This window comes from Bubalus kerabau, chromosome 9, assembly GCF_029407905.1.
Source record: "Bubalus kerabau isolate K-KA32 ecotype Philippines breed swamp buffalo chromosome 9, PCC_UOA_SB_1v2, whole genome shotgun sequence".
NCBI lineage: Eukaryota > Metazoa > Chordata > Mammalia > Artiodactyla > Bovidae > Bubalus > Bubalus kerabau.
In genome coordinates, this window is record NC_073632.1 from 11337529 (window position 1) to 11350165 (window position 12637).

Consider the following 12637-nt stretch of genomic DNA (forward strand, 5'->3'; position numbering starts at 1 on the left):
GTTACCTACCCAGATGGAAGGCCAGCAGGGAAGGCTTATATCTTCTTTGCTGAGCCCAGAACACATTGAGGAGGCATAAGGACTTGTTAGATAAAAGATACATTGAGCTTCTCAGGAGCACAGAAGCTGACATTCAGCAAGTGGGTTGAGCTGCCACCCTCCTGGCATAGGGATGTCTTCAACAGCCCTGAAGTTCTCTGAACCTCATACTACTGGGATTTTATTGAGGCTTCATACCAGAGGCATGACTAATTACTATTTTCATGTATAATCCCTCTCCTCTCTCTAAGGAATGAAAGATGGGGCTGAAAGTCCCAAATTTTTAAGTATAGCTTGGTCTTTCAGGTGGCAATGCCCCATCCAGGAACCTAGGAAGAGTCACTTCATTATAACAAAAGATACTCCAGGAAACTCCAGGGGATTTAGGAGCATGATGTCAGATGTTCTTATCACTCAGGAAATTTCAACAGTCTCATGAGTTCTGTGCCAGCAATTGGGATGAAGGACTAAAAGTTAGAACAAAAGATTCTCCTGTCAGCCTTCTTTACTAAGAGCTCTGCATCAAGAACCATGTCAAGATTATATATATATATATATATATATATATATACATACTGCTAAGTCACTTCAGTCGTGTCTGACTCTGTGTGACTCCATAGACAGCAGCCCACCAGGCTCCCTCGTACCTGGGATTCTCCAGGCAAGAACACTGGAGTGGGTTGCCATTTCCTTCTCCAATGCATGAAAATGAAAAGTGAAAGTTAAGTCGCTCAGTCGTGTCTGACTCTTAGCAACCCCATGGACTGCAGCCTACCAGACTCCTCCACCCATGGGATTTTCCAGGCAAGAGTACTGGAGTGGGGTGCCATTGCCTTCTCCGATATATATATAAATTATTTCACACCAAAGTAACTAGCCTGTTTTTTTTTTTTTTTTTTTTCTACTTACAAGTCACCTTCACTCCTTCCCCTGCCACATGGTTTATTGGGTTGAAACAAAATCCTAGGGCATTGAAGTTTTCTTAGATGAAGCTTCAGCTGGAATGCTAAGAGGCAGTTTGTATTAGCTTTAAACTACTGCCTAACAAATTGTCAACAACTTGGTGTCTTAAGCATCCATTCATTAGTTCATAGTTCTGCAGGTCAGAAACTGGGTGGGCTTGATATGTTCCCTGTATATGGCCTCATGAGATCAAAATTAAATGTTGGCCAGGCTGAGCTCTTACACAGAAGTTCTGGAGAAGAATCTAAACTTCCAGGCTTATTCAGATTGTTGGTAGATTTCAGTCTCTGTGGTTGCAGACTGAAGTTTTGCCTTCTTGCCTTGAGCTGAGGATCAGTCTCAGTACCCAGAGACCACACTCTTCTTTCATGTGTCCTCCTCCTTCTTCAAGCTGGAAATGACCTATGGGCATCCACGCATGTCCATTACTGGGCTCCAGCACCTCAGTGTGCATCTAGTCAGGAGAGGGGGCTCTCTCAAGTTCAGCTTCTTTTCCCAAACTGCCAAAGCCACTGGATCCTGGCAGCTCCCTGACAGCTTGGGAGCCCCCTGCTGAGGTTCCTTGGACAAGAGGGAAATGTACCAGCAGGGGCCATGTCTGGCCCACCCAGATGAGGATGGCTACTTTTTTTTTTTTAACTTATAAATCTCAATATTTACAAGAATAATTCCATTCTTGGTTCTAAGACTACTGGCCACATAAGGAACTGTTTACTTCTGATAACAAGAGAAGCCTAGGCATGTGCCTTCTAGTAACAAATAGAATAACAGAATTTAAAACAACAAAAAAAAAATGCATTTCTTATTACATGAATGCTTTTTCAACTTTTAGGAACAGCATACAACCAAATTTTGTTAGGGGGCCTTCCTGCCAACTACCCTGATCCCCAGCTATGACTCTATGCCTTTAAACCTGCCTGAGGTTGTCATTATCACACTGGTCAAAGAGAGGCAGAATGTGGGCCTGGTGAGTCCCCAGACCAAGAATGCTTACAGCCTTCTCATTCCTTTTTGGGAGAGGTAAGTACTGAAGTAAGTGCATAAGGGTTTAGGAGTCTGGCAGTCCATGGGGTGACAAAGAGCTGGGCATGGCTGACCATGCACATACACACCTCAAAAAGAAAATGTGGGAGCAAAAATCAATTTGTTAAATGCCAATTTTAAATAAAGAACTAGATTTAAAGATTTGATTTTAACATAAAGAAGATGCATAGTTCTGTGGGGTCATAATTGAAAAGAAATAAACATAAAGGAGCTTAAATTGTGTTTCTGTATTTGTATCATCCAATGTAGTCTATTGTGCCCTGTATATTTAGTTAATTGTCTTTCCTAACAGACGGATGGTACGGGGAGGGAGATGGGAGGGAGGTTCAGGATGGGGAACACGTGTATACCCGTGGCAGATTCATGATGTATAGCAAAACCAATACAATATTGTAATTAGCCTCCATTAAAATAAATAAAAATAAATAAACAAAATAGTATTCTACACTCAGTAAATGCTGTGGAGTGATTGTGGTGGTATACTTCTGATATCATCTAAATTTTTAAGAGTTCCTAGAACAAGAAAAAAATAAAAAAGCAATGGAAAAGCACATTTTGCCTATTTTGGGCAGCACCGTGTGGATGTTATTTTAAACAATGCTCTCTTGTTTTGCCTAAGTTCAGTTGACCTATACAGCCCAGAGTTCATACTTGAGTATCGACTGACTGAGAGAAGAGAGTTAAGAAGAGCTTAAATTCTACGTGCATCACTCAGACACTGGAAAAGGAGTGGCAAGTAATGTCTATTCTTCTTATGTGTGTTTCCTTTCTTCTTCACTATGAAAACTAACACCTGACACCACCCTACACCCTCAAAAAAAAAAAAAAAAAAAAAAAAGCACCTACACTGGACCTTTTCCCTTCTGGGAAAAAATCATGGGTTTCTTTGTCACGTTTGTGTTGGGGCTCAATGTGGTGTAGTGGTAGTGGTTTACTAGGTAAATTGTATCCAGTTCTTGTGATCCCATGAACTGTAGCTTGCCAGACTCCTCTGTCTATGGAATTTTATATGGAATCTAGAAAGATAGTACTGATGATCCTATGTGTAGGGTAGCAATGGAGATGTAGATATACAGACAGATTTTGGACACAGTGGGTGAAGGAAAGTGTGGGATGATTTGAGAGAGTAGCATTGAAACATACATTACCATATGCCAAATAGATAGCCAGTAGAATTTGATGTATAAAGTAGGAAATCCAAAACTGGTGCTCTGTGACAACTTAGAGAGATGGGATGGGGAGGGAGGTGGGAGGGAGGTTCAAGAAGGAAGGGACATATGTATGCCTATGGCTGATTCATGTTGATGTATAGCAGAAACCATCACACTATTGAAAAATAATCATACTCCAAATGCAAGCAAAATAAAATTTTGAAAAAAGGATAATGGAGTGGGTTACCATGTTCTTCTCCAGGGAATCTTCCCAACCTAGGTCTCCTGCATTGCTGGCTCTCTTCTGCATTGCTTGTGGTCTCCTGATTTTCTTTTCCAACTGAGTCAGCAGTGGAGGCCCAATGTGCTGTAGACATAGTTGCAAAGTAAATAGATGGTTGACTACATAAAAAAGGTCACATTGTATTATAAATATCATAATATACCCTTTGCTTAGGACAAGAAAATTGCTAACCCCAAGAAATTGCTAGTAATTTTAAACTTGAGTTTCATGAATATATAAGTAACTTTGCCCTTAATTGGTAAAATTAACAAGTGTAAGTGCTTAGTTTTCTAAGTTGTTCTTTAATCTAGGAATTATTGATATTTGTAGCTATGCTAAAAAGTTTATACCCAGAATAGTGTTAACATTAAAAGAATCTTAACACAGATTTCTCACTGCCAGAGAATGAAATTGAAAATAAATAAAAGGAGGAGTGCTGGAAGGAACTTATAGTGTTGAATAAAGCATAGATAGATAAATAGAAAGATACACACAGAAATGAAATACAGATGAGCATTTAGACCTGGGTAAGGTTTTTGTATTCAGCTCTTCTTGGGTCACATTTTAAGTGACTAATGCTGCAGTATTGTTCTGGTTGTTTATTATGTTCTAAGAAGAACAAAGTTATATTTTTTATACTTGTGTTTCTTGATTTCACTAGAAACATACGTATCTCAAAAATTATATATCAGATCAGAGCAGTCGCTCAGTAGTGCCCAACTCTTTGCGACCCCATGAATCGCAGCACGCCAGACCTCCCTGTCCATCACCAACTCGCGGAGTTCATTCTGACTCACGTCCAATGAGTCAGTGATGCCATCCAGCCATTTCATCCTCTGTCGTCCCCTTCTCCTGCTGCCCCCAATCCCTCCCAACATCAGAGTCGTTTCCAATGAATCAACTCTTCGTATGAGGTGGCCAACGTACTGGAGTTTCAGCTTTAGCATCATCCCTTCCAAAGAAATCTCAGGGCTGATCTCCTTCAGAATGGACTGGTCGGATCTCCTTGCAGGCCAAGGGACTCTCAAGAGTCTTCTCCAACACCACAGTTTAAAAGCATCAATTCTTCAGCGCTCAGCCTTCTTCACAGTCCAACTCTCACATCCATACATGACCACAGGAAAAACAATAGCCTTGACTAGATGAACCTTTGTTGGCAAAGTAATGTCTCTGCTTATGCTATCTAGGTTGGTCATAACTTTCCTTCCAAGGAGTAAGTGTCCTTTAATTTCATGGCTGCAGTCACCATCTGCAGTGATTTTGGAGCCCAGAAAAATAAAGTCTAACACTGTTTCCACTGTTTCCCCATCTATTTCCCATGAAGTGATGTGACCAGATGCCATGATCTTTGTTTTCTGAATGTTGAGCTTTAAGCCAACTTTTTCACTTTCCACTTTCAATTTCATAAAGAGGCTTTTGAGTTCCTCTTCACTTTCTGCCATAAGGGTGCTGTCATCTGCATATCTGAGGTTATTGATATTTCTCCCGGCAATCTTGATTCCAGATTGTGTTTCTTCCAGTCCAGTGTTTCTCATGATGTACTCTGAATATAAGTTAAATAAACAGGGTGACAATATACAGCCTTGACAAACTCCTTTTCCTGTTTGGAACCAGTCTGTTGTTCCATGTCCAGTTCTAACTGTTGCTTCCTGACCTGCATACAGATTTCTCAAGAGGCAGATCAGGTGGTATGGTATTCCCATCTGTTTCACAGTTTATTGTGATCCATAAAGTCAAAGGCTTTGGCATAGTCAATAAAGCAGAAATAGATTTTTTTCTGGAACTCTCTTGCTTTTTCCACGATCCAGCAGATGTTGGCAATTTGATCTCTGGTTCCTCTGCCTTTTCTAAAACAAGCTTGAACATCAGGAAGTTCATGATTCACATATTGCTGAAGCCTGGCTTGGAGAATTTTGAGCATTACTTTACTAGCATGTGAGATGAGTGCAATTGTGTGGTAGTTTGAGCATTCTTTGGCATTGCCTTTTTTTGGGATTGGAATGAAAACTGACCTTTTCCAGTCCTGTGGCCACTGCTCAGTTTTCCAAATTTGCTGGCATATTGAGTACAGCACTTTCACAGCATCATCTTTCAGGATTTGGAATAGCTCAATTGGAATTCCATCACCTCCACTAGCTTTGTTCATAGTGATGCTTTCTAAGGCCCACTTGACTTCACATTCCAGGATGTCTGGCTCTAGGTGAGTGATCACACCATCGTGATTATCTGGGTCGTGAAGATCTTTTTTGTACAAATCTTCTGTGTATTCTTGCCATCTCTTCTTAATATATTCTGCTTCTGTTAGGTCCATACCATTTCTGTCCTTTATCGAGCCCATCTTTGCATGAAATGTTCCTTTGGTATCTCTGATTTTCTTGAAGAGATCCATAGTCTTTCCCATTCTGTTGTTTGCCTCTATTTCTTTGCATTGATTGCTGAAGAAGGCTTTCTTATCTCTTCTTGCTATTCTTTGGAACTCTGCATTCAGATGTTTATATCTTTCCTTTTCTCCTTTGCTTTTTGCTTCTCTTCTTTTCACAGCTATTTGTAAGACCTCCTCACACAGCCATTTGGCTTTTTTGCATTTCTTTTCCATGGGAATGGTCTTGATCCCTGTCTCCTTTACAATGTCACGAACCTCATTCCATAGTTCATCAGCCAGTCTATCTATCAGATCTAGGCCCTTAAATCTATTTCTCACTTCCACTGTATAATCATAAGGGATTTGCATATCAGGACCTTAATGTATGAGTATGGAACATATGTAGTGCCAAACAGTGAGGGAGTTCTTTAAGAAAGGATGAAAGCTTGTCTACAGAAAATAGAATCCATACTCAAAGTGCTTCCAAAGTTCATAAATGTAACTGTCTACATAGTAGTAGCAATAGTAGTCATGATAATAATAATAATGATAATAAAAACGATATAATGTTACCACTGGATTATAATATTTTTCAAGTGATTAGGATTACCAGTAATATGACTTGTTATCTTACACTCATGAGCTGTAAGACATTCTTGGCCAAAATGCAAAGCTTCTATCTAATTTCAAGGAAACATCAGACAAAAGCAAATTGAGGCATCTTCTGTAAAATAATTGACTAAAGTTTTTTCAAAAGTATTAAGTTCTTAAAAGTCAAAGGCTAACAGAGTGTCAAAAACTGTAGGATATCCATTGCCCCCAAATCCCCCTCCCATACACACTGCTATATAACTTTTAATAGAGATGTATATGTACAGCTGAGTCCCTTTGCTGTTCACCTGAAACTATCACAATATTGCTTGTTACAAAAAATACAAAATAAAAGTTTAGAATAAAAGTTTAGCAGATCAAAACACATAGCAACTTAATGCAAAGTTGGATTCTTAGGTTCAGCAATAGAAAAAACGCATTAGTTTAAAAACGGGTGAAATTAGAATAAAACTTAGAACTATGGTTACATAAAATTTTCACATTAGGATAAGTTGAGTAAAGGTATACAGGAGCTCCGTATTAGTTTTGTAAATATGCTGTAATTTACAAATTTTTTTTTTTCACTCGCCTCTTTCACTTTAAAATTTATACAAATGACTAGGAAACATTATAAGTTAATAAACTAAAAATATATTTCTTATACATAATATTCAGAATAACCAATATTTCATCTATAATTGATATTTATTAGCATTTAAGGCAATGGCACCCCACTCCAGCACTCTTGCCTGGAAAATCCCATGGACGGAGGAGCCTGGAAGGCTGCAGTCCATGGGGTCGCTGAGGGTCGGACAGGACTGAGCGACTTCCCTTTCACTTTCACTTTCATGCATCAGAGAAGGAAATGGCAACCCACTCCAGTGTTCTTGCCTGGAGAATCCCAGGGACGGTGGAGCCTGGTAGGCTGCCGTCTTTGGGGTCGCACAGAGTTGGACACGACTGAAGCGACTTAGCAGCAGCAGCATTTTTATAACTCAAAAGTTTAAGTGAAAATTATTATGACATGACCACAAAAATACTTGAAATATAAACAAGGAGAAAAACTGGATTGAATATGCAAAAGTATTAGCAGTCATCATGCGTTCAACTATAATTCAAAAACTAGTGAGGATTGGGACTTCCTTGGTGGTTCAGTGGTCAAGACTCCAGACTTTACTGCAGGGGTCACAGGTTCAATCCCTGTTCTGGGAACTAAGATTCAGATCCTGCCTACCATGAGATGTGGCCAAAAAAAACAAACAAATAAACAAACCAAAAAAAAAAAAAAAAAGAGTGAGCATCTACAGAGTGAATAAGACAGAAACAATCTTTGCTTTCAGAAACGTATATTATATTTTGGGAGACATACTAAAATAATCATATAACATAATACAGTATTTAATAACTAAAGGAAGAATGGTACAAAAGGAATCAAAACATGAGCAATTCAGAATGTGTATTTGGTCTTTATTTCTGAAGCTAAATGGGAAGATACTGGAAGTGTAGGCAGGGAAATACAGTTTTAAATGAAGGAGTTGAGAGGTGCAGACTCCTGGGAAGGGTTTCCTTTCCAAGTTCAGGTAAGAGATTCTGATTCTCTCTGCTAGCAGCTTGCACTGGAAGTGTGGAAAATCAGACAGCTTGATCTATGTTTGGGAGAGAGAATAAACAGGAGTTATGGTGACCTGAATGAGGAAGGTGAAGAGAAGGAAAAAATGGAGACTGACTCTGAGATTCTTGTATTAAGTAATATTGTGAGAAGATGGAGAAAACAGACAAACAAACAAAAGAGGTTTACTGTTTGAGGACGTGGGGGCTCACTCTCTAAGAACTGTTTTGGGGTTGGTGGGAATGAACAGTTTGGAATCAAGAGTGAGCAAGACTCAGCAGGAGACAGAATTTTGAAACTTGACTGTTCTTCCTCTAATTGCTGAAACACAGCACCATTTCACTGTGGCAATGCTGACAGACCTTAAGTAGCTGTTAGTGTGGCAAATTTTCTGGTTAAGAAGTAGGGAAGAGGAGAAGATTATTTCTGGGAAACCAAGCTAGTTTTTTTCTACTGAATTTTTTTTTCCATCATATTTTAAAATCTTTTATAAAGTAATCATATTAATTTACAACCTAAAGTAATAGTAGTTATAATGTCTAAAGAAGGTGTTTTAAAGTATACTGGTTTGATGCAAAAAATAAACTGTGATCGGTGGTTATAGTTTATTAACAAGTTGAATACTGATTGATTTCAGAATCAAATATAGACTATTTTTTTTTGCAAGGAACTTAGCGCATTAAATATGAAAGCAAATGGACATTAGTGTTCACAAGAATTGTAGACAGAAATTTTATTTTGAGTTGTCATTTTTGGAAGTAAGGTGTTTTTAGTCATTCAAAAAAGTCACACTTTAAAAAGATTATTATTCTATATTGTTGAAGTACATGTAAATCTTAGGATTTTTCTAAGTTTTACTTATTAAATAATGATGAATCTTTAAATGTAGTTACTGTAAAACTGACCTTTGTATGTCAGTGTACTGGTGTACATGGTACAGATAATTCACATCAGTGGTTGGTGTTAATTTGGCTTAAGGGAGCCACATGAAACTTTTGTACTTAAAAAAAAAAATAATCTGGTGGGAAGAATTCCAAGCTCTTAAAATGCTTTGAATTAATATAAATGATATCTAAATCTCAAAATCACATGATTCACTTTTGTAGTCACTTCTCCCTAAAGCATGAAAAACTAATATATCCTAATTATGGTAGTGGTTTAGTCACTTTTACAAACCATGGACTGTAGTCCACCAGACTCTTCTCTCTGTGGGATTTCCCAGCAAGAATACTGGAGTGGGTTTTCATTCTCTTCTCCAGGGTATATTCCCAATCTAGTAATAAAATCTGATTCTCCCACATTGAAGGCAAATTATTTACCACTTGACCTACCAGGGAAATTCATGGATTTAGATAGGGTTCCTTTATCACCATTTCTTTCAAGCACCCCTATGAATCTGATGATAATGGAATGATATCCTACTTTGGAAGCATTGCTCTTTTAAACAAGCTTTCTGTTTTTCCTAGAGCCCTGAGAATGCTAATCAATTAGGTGGTTCACTGAAAATATGTGATATAGATAATTATTCAGACTGCTTATACAACCCCAGACATGGAATACTTTTGATGTCCTACAGTCTTTTGGTTATCCAATAATTCATTTCATTTATCTGTAGATTTCACCACAAGACCTGGTCCTATGTTTTGGGATGAATCCAAATAATTCTAATCACTTTCCTACAAGGAGTCCTCCTCTATTCTCTTTCCCAAGTGTCTCCTTCCTTGAATATGTCCCAGAATGGGCAGTTTAAATCCCTCTTCCATTTGAGTGGTCCAGTGGCTTGTTAATAACCCTCAGGTTTAAGCAGTTTTCCATGTGCTTTGAGGTATGGAAAGAACAGTTTGATTTTCTTTCATCATTCAGCTACTTTATATCCATTAATGTAACAGTTCAGAAAAATCCTAGAGAGATTGCTATATAAATGGTGGTTAAACACATAAGAGTTGGTAGGAGACAGAAATAGATTTGGATTTTGGTTGTGTTATTTAATATTCAAAATTTCAAAAGATTGTTACATATGCAAGAGTGGTAAATAATTTTAAATTCATTTTCTTTTCACAATGATAAAAATAAAATATGTTAATATGATACTTGAATTAAAAAAACATAGTTTGTATATTCTAAGTCATTTTCCCTGGAGGAAAATTTCAAAAAGGAAAACAAATGAGAAATATAATTGTGACTGGTAAATTGCTAGCTGTACAGATTCTATGATTGGATCCTTATTCCAAATTGAACTACTCACAATTAACACTGCAGACATAATCTTTTCTGGAGCCAGTGATCCCATTGCCAAAATGTCCTGCTTGCTCGGATCTATCAACAAGCTGGCACTCCTGCTGGGTCACTGCCATTGCCTTTGGCCAGCCTCCGACATTCAGAGCCTGGGCTTCACACCAAATGACCCAGTCTCCCTCACCCCATCCTGCAGGCTCATTTTTTCCCCCTTAGCATATATTCTGAATTGTCTAATTATTCTCCTTAATCCTTAGGTCAGAAACTTATTTTTCCTATTCTTTATCGATTCTCATCTTCTTCCTCACCAACAGAAAGTTAATTTTGTTGGGGGTAGAATATGTCTGGCAAAGGAAACTGTATTTACTAGTCTCCTATACAAATAGGGCTGACCTGGATGTAACTAAGTCCTGGCTGATGACATTTATCAGTAGTTGCTGGTCATGTACATTGGGAACTCAAAAGAGGAGGGGATTTAAGTCAACTGGCATAAGTCTCTTTCTTACTGCCTGAAAAGCAAATGGAATGATGAGAATACTGGTTGTCATCTTGTAAGCACAAGGTTACTTTGAGAATGGAACTTCAGGATTCAGTGCACACACATAGAAGAAAGCAAAACATTGTTGAGTTGACTTGAACAGCCCAACTGTATATTTTATTATTTGCGAGATTTATGAGCCCCTATTTTATTTTAGGAATCAGTTTTTGTTTTCTGTTACTCCAAGTCTAGCAAATTGATACATCATTCTTAGAGACGTGACACAGATTAAAAAAAATGTTTATAATAATGATTTATAAAAAACTGTAATTTTCCAAAAGAACCAATCTGAAATGTAAATTTATTTTTTCATTTCAACAACAGAAGGGTTATTAGGAAAGAAGGTGTTGCCAGTTATTTCAGTTTCCAAAAGCGTAGAGGAAATTAAATCCTAAACCAAATGTTTTCTACTTGTTTGTGAAAAGTGTTAGTAAATAATAAAGAACTATAAAATTTTTTAAGAACCCCGTAAGCAAGCATGTGTGGCAAAATACATTCTATACAAGTTGTAATCCATTAAATAGTCACATTGTTTAAAATTTGTTAGAAAAAAAAATATATATATATATTGGCTTTGAAGTATCATTGGGACTTTGGGTGGGGCAATAATTTGCAGTTAGGAGTTACCTATGGGCTTCCCAGGTGGTGCTAGTGGTTAAGAATCTGCCTGTCGATGCAGCAGACATGAGAGACATGGGTTCAATCCCTGGGTTGTAAAGACCCCTTGGAGCAGGAAATGGCAACACATCCTAGTATTTTTGTTTGGAAAATTCAAAAGAAAAAGGAGCCTAGCAGGCTACAGTTCGTGGGGCTGCAAAGAATCAGACATGACTGAGCAACTGAGCAAGGAAGGAGTGGTGCAAATTTGCCTATTCATTGCAGAACATTTCATTTATAGATTCCACTCACTAAAATAGAATTCTACCCTCATTTTTTGCTAAGGTTAAATAATTCATCTTGAGGAGATTTTGACCTTTTGTCCTTCCTGCTCTCACCTCTTCCTTCATCACCTCCTTGTTAAAAACTTCTGGAATCAGATGGAATCTAGTAAATCCTGCCTTGAGAGCATATTTCATTTATCCCTCTACTTATTTCACCCATTCCACATTTAAATCTCTATTTGTCTCTATTGATTTAAAATATTGAAGTCAGGTAAATTTTATGGGATTACCAGACCACCTGACCTGCCTCTTGAGAAATCTGTATGCAGGTCAGGAAGTAACAGTTAGAACTGGACATGGAACAGACTGGTGCCAAATAGGAAAAGGAGTATGTCAGGTCTGTATATTATCACCCTGCTTATTTAACTTATATGCAGAGTACATCATGAAAAACACTGGACTGGAAGAAACACAAGCTGGAATCAAGATTGCCGGGAGAAATATCAATAGCCTCAGATATGCAGATGACACCACCCTTATGGCAGAAAATGAAGAGGAACTCAAAAGCCTCTTGATGAAAGTGAAAGTGGAGAGTGAAAAAGTTGGCTTAAAGCTCAACATTCAGAAAACAAAGATCATGGCATCTGGTCACATCACTTCATGGGAAATAGATGGGGAAACAATGGAAACAGCATCAGATTTTATTTTTTTGGGGCTCCAAAATCACTGCAGATGGGGACTTCAGCCATGAAATTAAAAGACACTTACTCCTTGGAAGGAAAGTTATGACCAACCTAGATAGCATATTGAAAAGCAGAGACATTACTTTGCCAACAAAGGTCCGTCTAGTCAAGGCTATGGCTTTTCCTGTGGTCATGTATGGATGTGAGAGTTGGACTGTGAAGAAAGCTGAGCACCGAAGAATTGATGCTTTTGAATTG

At 38.0% G+C, this 12637-nt stretch overlaps 1 long non-coding RNA gene across 1 annotated transcript; it reads left to right on the top strand.

Annotated features, from left to right (window-relative positions):
• The first annotated feature begins 1884 nt into the window (after positions 1–1884).
• LOC129619578 (uncharacterized) lies at positions 1885–12242 on the top strand. The gene is made up of 3 exons (XR_008697935.1): positions 1885–2022; positions 2666–2782; positions 12134–12242. It is a non-coding gene; the product is annotated as an uncharacterized LOC129619578 (long non-coding RNA).
• Positions 12243–12637: the final 395 nt, after the last annotated feature.